General features: G+C 30.3%; 1 long non-coding RNA gene across 1 annotated transcript; it reads right to left on the bottom strand.

Moving 5' to 3' along the window:
• Nucleotides 1–2,114: 2,114 nt before the first annotated feature.
• Nucleotides 2,115–2,749, bottom strand: LOC130992021 (uncharacterized). The gene is made up of 2 exons (XR_009091229.1): nucleotides 2,452–2,749; nucleotides 2,115–2,333 (listed from the first exon to the last, which is right to left on the bottom strand). It is a non-coding gene; the product is annotated as an uncharacterized LOC130992021 (long non-coding RNA).
• Between the last annotated feature and the right edge of the window lie 5,148 nt (nucleotides 2,750–7,897).

The raw sequence follows: 7,897 nt of genomic DNA, 5'->3' as shown, positions 1-7,897 counted from the left end.
ATCGTACTATTATTATAAATGAAAGTGGTACATTTTTTTGTGAACGAACCAAAAGAAATTTGTAATAAATTTTTCGTGGACGAAGGATGTATGTATTCCTTTACGAATCCTTTCATGGTTCTAGTCACATAGATACACAATTAAGTGCAGAATCAAGAATATCTATATACACAATCATGTGTATATAGATATTGAATAATGCAATTGTATCATCAATGATATATTACTCTTTGGCTGCATTTACTTTGATGGATAAATTTATCAATGGAAAATGATGGATAACAAAAATTTATGCCTTAAAATGTCTCCTTTATTTTTTAATATTTGACACAAAAGAGATGTTTACCATTTTTACTTCCTTAATTTCACTTTAAGGATGAATAATATTATCCACTCATAAAAATGAATTGATAATATTATCCATCATTGAAGTGAAAATAAGGAAGGAAAAATGATGAACATCTCTTTTGTGTGTTAAATGTTGGAAAATAAAAAAGATATTTCAAGACATAAATTTTTGTTATCCTTCAAAGTAAACGCAATCTTTATGTACATCAACAAATGTCGAATTTAGCGAGTGCGTTCGTTGAGACAACCTCGACATTTATATGGGGAAAATTATCTTTAAAATTTTAAATGTTTAGGTTGGGTATAGCTTATTTAAATTAATAATTATGGAACTGAAAAACATTTTACCATTAATAGATACTTTCGGTTGATAATTGAAAAATTCGCAGTTATGTTTTTTTTGTCTTTTTTACCATGCTCTAACTAAATCTAACTCGTAATGTTTACAAGTTACGTTTATTTTGATTAATAAATTTATCATGAAAAAAAATAAATAAATTTATTAATCAAAAGTAAATGCACCCTAAATCATTAAAAATATTACTACACAAATTATATGCAATAAATGCGAACTATAAAATTAATATTTTGTACATTGAATGATAAGTGCGTTAGAGTTATATCTTCAAATCTTCAAATTAAAAAAGAAACTAATTATGACTGCGGCCTTTTGAGTTTTGATGTCTCACTAGTGTTATACCCGTGCTTCGCACGGTATGTAAATATATAAAACTTTGCATATATGAATAATTAATACATAAACATATAAATAATATGAAAAGATAAATACAATATATATGTATATATATATACATACATAATAAAATAATCTTTTCATTCACAAAAATTACAGTGTAGTTTGAGACATAAGTTTTAATAAATTATTGCGAGATATATATAAAGGGGGAAAAGAGAGAGAGAGAGAGAGAGAGAGAGAGAGAGAGATCCTCTAAAATTGAATGGAAAAGGAGACAAAACAAAATTGATGTGTTAAATAGTAGTGTTTTGTTGTGAATATTGACAGTGAATGGAATAAAACATCCATTTTATTGGATATCGACCCCTTTTCCGACCTGTTCTCATGCTGCCTATGTTTGTTGGATATCGACCCATTTTCTTATTCTTGGTGCTCGCCTTTCTGATGAGTTCTTGAGCACCCGTGCATTCGTTTGCTGTGTTTCTCCACCTCGAGCCTTCTAAGTTCGTTTGGGTTCACTGGTTTTGCGGGAGACTTGGTGGTCTCGTTCATCCCCAATTGGTGGGACGTGCGTTCTTGATTGTCGACACCTCTCGAGATTTTATTGTACTCGTGCGATGCACAATCTGTAAATATATAAAATCTTGTATACACAAATAATCAATATATAAATATATGTATATATATATATAATGATGTAAAAAAACATATTATATATATAATAATAAAATACTCTTTGTATTCATGAAAATTACAGTGCAATTTGAAAGCATGTGTTTTAATAATTAATAATTTTAGCGGATAAAGGACCTAGGGGTGGGAATCGGTCCGGTTCGGTTATAACCGAACCGGTTTGCCGATTAACCGGAACCGATTAACACCAAAAATACTAACCGAACACCGATCCGGTTTTCAATTCGTTTAACATGGCAGAAGAATTCGGGTGGAGTAGAAAAATTCATCAAATTAATCCACGAAAATAAAGATCAAACTTCATCAACTAAAGAAATTGAAGACAAAGGGCCAAAGGCACGAATAGCAGTACATGCCTCAAGCTTTCAAAAAACTCTTGCATAAACCACATTCAAAATCAAATTACGTAACTATTAATTTAAATTCACATATCAACACCACATTCAAAATCAAAACTTTTATCCAACAATAAGGTAAAATGATTATAGATACAAGTAGCAGAAGGTAAAATTCCAACTGTTTCATTTAGCAGCAGCAGCCGCTGCCTTTCCCGTCAGCCCGTTCGACGGCAGTGACCGCCGGTGGTCCGCGGTGGCTGCCAATAGAGGGAGATGAGAGAGAGAGAAAGAGAGACATAGACAGAGAAATGTTGAGAGGTAGAGAGAGATCGACATACAGAGATGGAAAAAAGAGAGATAGAGGTAGGGCCTTACCTGAGGCAGGGAGGATGACAGGGAGACGTTCAGGCGGCTGCAGTAGCAGTGGCGGCGGTGGCGGCAGAGTTCACCGGAGAAGTGGCATTGAAGGGGGAAATTTAGAGAGAACCCTAGGTAGCTTTAATTTGAGGAATTGGGAAAAGATAGAAGATAGAAAGGAGGGGGAAGGAGAGGCGCCGGCCTCGCCGCGCCAGAGGCGGCAAGAAGCGGCGACGTCCGCCGGATAAGGATGGGGAGAGAGAGAGAGACGGTAGAGGGCAGAAAATGAGAGAGAATGCAGAGAGAGAGATGCGTAGAAAAATGAAAAATATAATATCTGCTATTTTCTAAATTTTAACCTAACAAAATATTAATTAATCAATTAATTAAATAGTAAACCGGTTAATTCGGTTTAACCGGTTAAACCGATTAAACGGTTAACGGAAAAAACTATAACCGATAATCGATAACCGAACCGGTAAAAACCGGTTAACCGATAACCGGTTTTTTCGGTTCGGTTACGAATTTAACCAAATAATCGGAACCGGTTTACCAGTCCTAAAAGGACCCATCAAAATTGTTGTTTTAAATGGTTGGATTTTTTTTTTTTTTTTTGTAATTTATCTAAAATACTTACATCTAACATGTTGGAAGACTTCGCTATGAAAAACATTCTTAGTATACGTACAATTTTAATCCTCGTCTCTATATATTAGAATTTTCAAACCTCGACAATTAGTAACCCATGATACATATTGACCAAAACTTTTATTAATCATCATTACATAAGACATAACTAATGAAAATTGGATCAGCATTGGAACTTGAATGGTAATATTAGATCTGATGGCGTTAACGATAATTGATGTATTAAAATTCTATACCCAACATTATGTCTGCTCAACAATATTTCAGTGAGAACTTGTAGACCAATAATAATCCATTTGATTCCATTACAACGATATAAGTTTTTTAATAACATAACAGAAGTTTCAATTTTGTAAAATAATTGATGATTAGGTGTATCTGAAGACCTAATTTCATTTAAAAACTCAGCTAGATAAATTTCATCCAACAATGTGTTACTTTAATCAAATTTACATGCACTATATGAACTTAAATAATTTTGAATATCATATTAATTTATTGAAATTGATAGAGTATTGATTCATCATATCAGCTACATCCAACATAGTAGCAAGTATAGCTTTATCATGTAAGTATGAACCATCATCAGTATATAGTGGATAAGTGTTAGACACTATTTCAAATAACGAATCTCCAGAACAATTGAGCAAAATCTCTTGGTATTTTAATAACACATCATACAAAGCCAAAATCAAAGCTGACCCAACCTAATAAAATTTATTAAACACCATCAACTTCTAAAAAAATAAAACATGTAATTTTTAACATTTGAAAATTAAATAAATCAATAAACCACCAAAAATACATTTAAAAAATAGTTACACAAACTCTCTTGTTGAACCTCCCTCACCGTGTAGACCAGAGCTCCACTCGTCAATCCGCTGTCGTCCCGCCCCACTATGTTCCATATATAGTGTTATATTATTACGTAAATGACACTTTTACTAACAACAAACGATATTTTTATAAATAACATCAAATTATACTTTATAAAATGTGTCATTTGCTATTATAAAAAGTATAGTTTGTATTTAAGAAAAGTAGTAATTTTTGTCTAAAAGAAAAAAAAAGTATCGTTTTGCATTATGCTTTAAATATATGGTGCCATCTAGGGATGGCAATCTATATCCGCGAAAATCCGAACCTATTAGGGTGGGTTTGGATACCATTTGATATCCACGAATAGTTTCGTGGTTGTAACTTGTAATTCACTATCCATTTAGTTCGTGGGTATGAGTTTGGATACTTAATATCCATACCCGCGAAACCCATTTACCCACGAAAAATACCCGCCAATTATCCATCAATTACCCGTGACTTACCCGTCAAATATCCACAAAAAATTTCATAAAATATAGGCTTTGAATATATATTTTGAGATTGTGGGCTAGCATTTTATATCTTAAAATAGGCTCAGACAGAAACTGAACTAAAGCCAAAACTCTAATAGTCTAATTTAAATTCGAATTTTGTTGAGCAATTATAGAATTTTGTTGAATTTTATATTTTAGTTGATGAATTTGAATTTAAACATTGTTCTTTGTGGATTTGAACTATGTTATTTGTGTTGATTTTTTTCTATTAAATTTGTTGTAAATTTATATTTAAATTTTGTTTTGTGGGTATCCGGCGGATAGTAGGTATTCGGCGGATAGCGGGTGATGGATACCCGCCGGATAGTGGGTTCGCGGATACCCGACAGATAGCGGGTATCTACGGGTAGCGGGTTTGGATACCATTTGATATCCATGGATAGTTTCGTGGTTAAAAATCACTATCCATTTAGTTTGTGGGTATGGGTATGGATAGTCACTATCCGTACCTGTCGTACCCGATTGCCATCCATAGTGCCATCTTTTATTGATAAAAATATAATTTGTTGTTGATGAAAACATTATTTTTTGTTAGTTTAAGTGTGATTTATATTATATAAATGAATTGGACGGAGCGGGGCAAGGCAATGGACGGAGCGGGGCAAGGCAAAGGTGGGTCAAATCAAGGTGACGCCCCAAGCCACGGTTCGCATGGTGATAGAGGCTTGATAGGAGTTATGCTCTAAGGCTGCGTTCTCTTTGGTTGTAAATTTATCATGGTAAAATGAGGGATAAACAAAATTTCACTATTTAAAGTCTTCCTTTCTTTTTCCTCATCTCTACAAAATAGAATTTGACCATTACTTAATCCTTCTTTTCACTACAAATGAGGGATAATATTATTCTTCCATTTTTGATATGATAATATTATCCCTCATTTGAAGTGAAAATGAGGAATAAGTAAGAGTCAAATTCTATTTTGTAGGAAATGAGGGAAAAGAAAAGAAGAATTTAAAGGGTAAAATTTTGTTTATCCCTCATTTTCTCATGATAAATTTACAATCATAGAGAACGCAGCCTAATAGTTATACACAACAAATACAAAACTCTTTATTTTTAGAAGAAAATCATATTTTTCTGCAGCAACACCCACCATATTTTTTTTTGAAAGGACACCCACCACATTATTAAACACCCTAAATTTTCTATAATCGTCTCTCATGTTTCTCTAAATATTTGAAACCATGAATTATTTTTTTCATTAAATTATTTAGTTAACTCATGAATTGTTTGTTTATTTCTAAAATTGGAATCCAATCCTTTTTAACTAATAAATAATTAAGTTGTAAAACTATAAAAAAAATTATCATTCATGCACCCTTTTTATTTAATTCAAATTTTATAGTTTGCTTTTTTGAATCAAATCATTTTTTTTTCTATGGTTTATATCTTTGTAATTGTTTATTTTACTAATATTATTATAAGTAAGTGAAGATGAATCATCAGATATCTTGTACAAAAATAATTGATATATTGATTAAGTAAATGAATTTTGATTTACATTACTACTTTTTTAAAACCCTCTAAAAAAATAAAAAATAAAAATAAAAACAAAACAAAACTACTTTCTCAAACCACATATTATTAATAGGTATCTGTACCTTCACTAATAAAGGAATTTGTATATTTTATTTGCAATTATAATCCATCATTTTAAAAAATACTCACTATATTCCTTATTATACAACTTTCATATTTTTTCAATTATCTTTATATATTTTTTAAATTACATCTTAGCACACAAAAAACCTTTTAATTTAATTTAATGTATGCAATTCATATTATTATTATTATTATTATTATGAAATAAACCATAGTTATAATAAATAAAATTAACTATAATATAATAAGAAATAAAATTAATAGAAGTATATGATTAATACATAATTTTAAGTAACTCGCATTCTTTTTATGTTAATACCTCTAAATAACCATTTTACTTAGCAAAAAGTTAAGTTTAGCCATAAGAATAAAAATATACCAATTATACTTAATTTTATTGAAAAGAGACAATTCTACCCTTCCAATTAATTTTCCAATTTTTATTGATTTTCGAATTATATATATAAAATTGCAAAACATAATTAAAATATAAAAAATACTATATCCTATTCATATTTTTTTTATGTTCAATTTTTTTTCATTTCTTTTTTGCTTTTGTTCGATTTTTTCCCTTCTTTCTTTCTTCATGTTCAGTTTCTTCTTCTTCTTCTTCCCCCATCTGTTTCTACCAAATAAAAAGGCTGAAGAAATTCTAAAGTTTTTTCCCCTTTATTCGGAAGAGCTTTGTGTTACATGAAGTTTGACGATTTGATTGCTAAAAAGTTGATTGGATTTTTAAGTTAAATATGTTTATTTGTAATCCAATATAATTATCGAATTATTGGATATGTGAATCTGGAGAGAATCGCATAAATCTAAAAGTAATACTTGGTTCAGTGAAAATATTCCATCCGTTTCTTCTTCTTCTTCTTCTACTATCAGTTTCTTCTTGTTTGTTTAATTTTTCGTGCTCCTTTTTATTTTTATTCTTCTCCAAAACTAAAAAAGAAAATGAACACAAACACCAAGAACCCCAAAAATAATCATATTGCAAACAACAAATCTAGGGTGATTATGGCATGAGTGAGGAGCTATGCAGCGGCGAATCGCGATCAGGTGTGATAGCCCAAGACGGTGACTCAACTTGAAGAGGCTGCGGTGATGAGAGCGAGAAGCAGTACAATAACATTGACGAAAGTTTAAGGTCGGGGAGGTTTTTTAGGGTTTTCATTGGTTTAACAAATTTTAAACTTTTGTTAAAGACTAATTTTAGATTTTTAAAATCTTTCAAACTTTTAGATTTTTTTATTAATATTAAATATATATACATATATAGATATATTTATGAAAGGGAATTTTAAATAATAATAATGGCTAAAATTATTATATTTTTATTTTTGTGTTCATAATCAATAAGCAAAATGGTTAATTTAATATTTATCTATTTTCTTTTTAGGAATCAACAATCAATATTTGACATGATAATTTTTAATCTTTAATTGGATTAAATGACTTGTAAGCATACATGATTATTTTTTAATCTTTAATTGGATTAAATGAGTCGAAAGAGTAAATTATTGTTGGTAATTAAAAAATAATTGTCGGGTCTCCTTTTATTAAAATATTATTATTTCTCTTTATTGACTTATATATATATATATATCCATAAATTTCATAATTAATTAAAGGATTCGAACCTAAAATCTCAGATCATGGGTATTAACCTTCTACCACTAAACTAACTCATGCACACTTAGCAAGATATTCTCTCTTTTTTTAACAAATTAACAGTATTAAATAAATAAATTTAAAGACCGCACCACAAGAGACTCGAACCCGAGACCTTTGGGCTCAGACATTAACCATTTACCGCTTGATCAACACACGCACACCTCGCAAGA

Source organism: Salvia miltiorrhiza, chromosome 7 (assembly GCF_028751815.1).
Source record: "Salvia miltiorrhiza cultivar Shanhuang (shh) chromosome 7, IMPLAD_Smil_shh, whole genome shotgun sequence".
Lineage (NCBI taxonomy): Eukaryota > Viridiplantae > Streptophyta > Magnoliopsida > Lamiales > Lamiaceae > Salvia > Salvia miltiorrhiza.
Note: the sequence above shows the minus strand (reverse complement) of the source record. Positions and strands in the feature narration are given on the sequence as shown.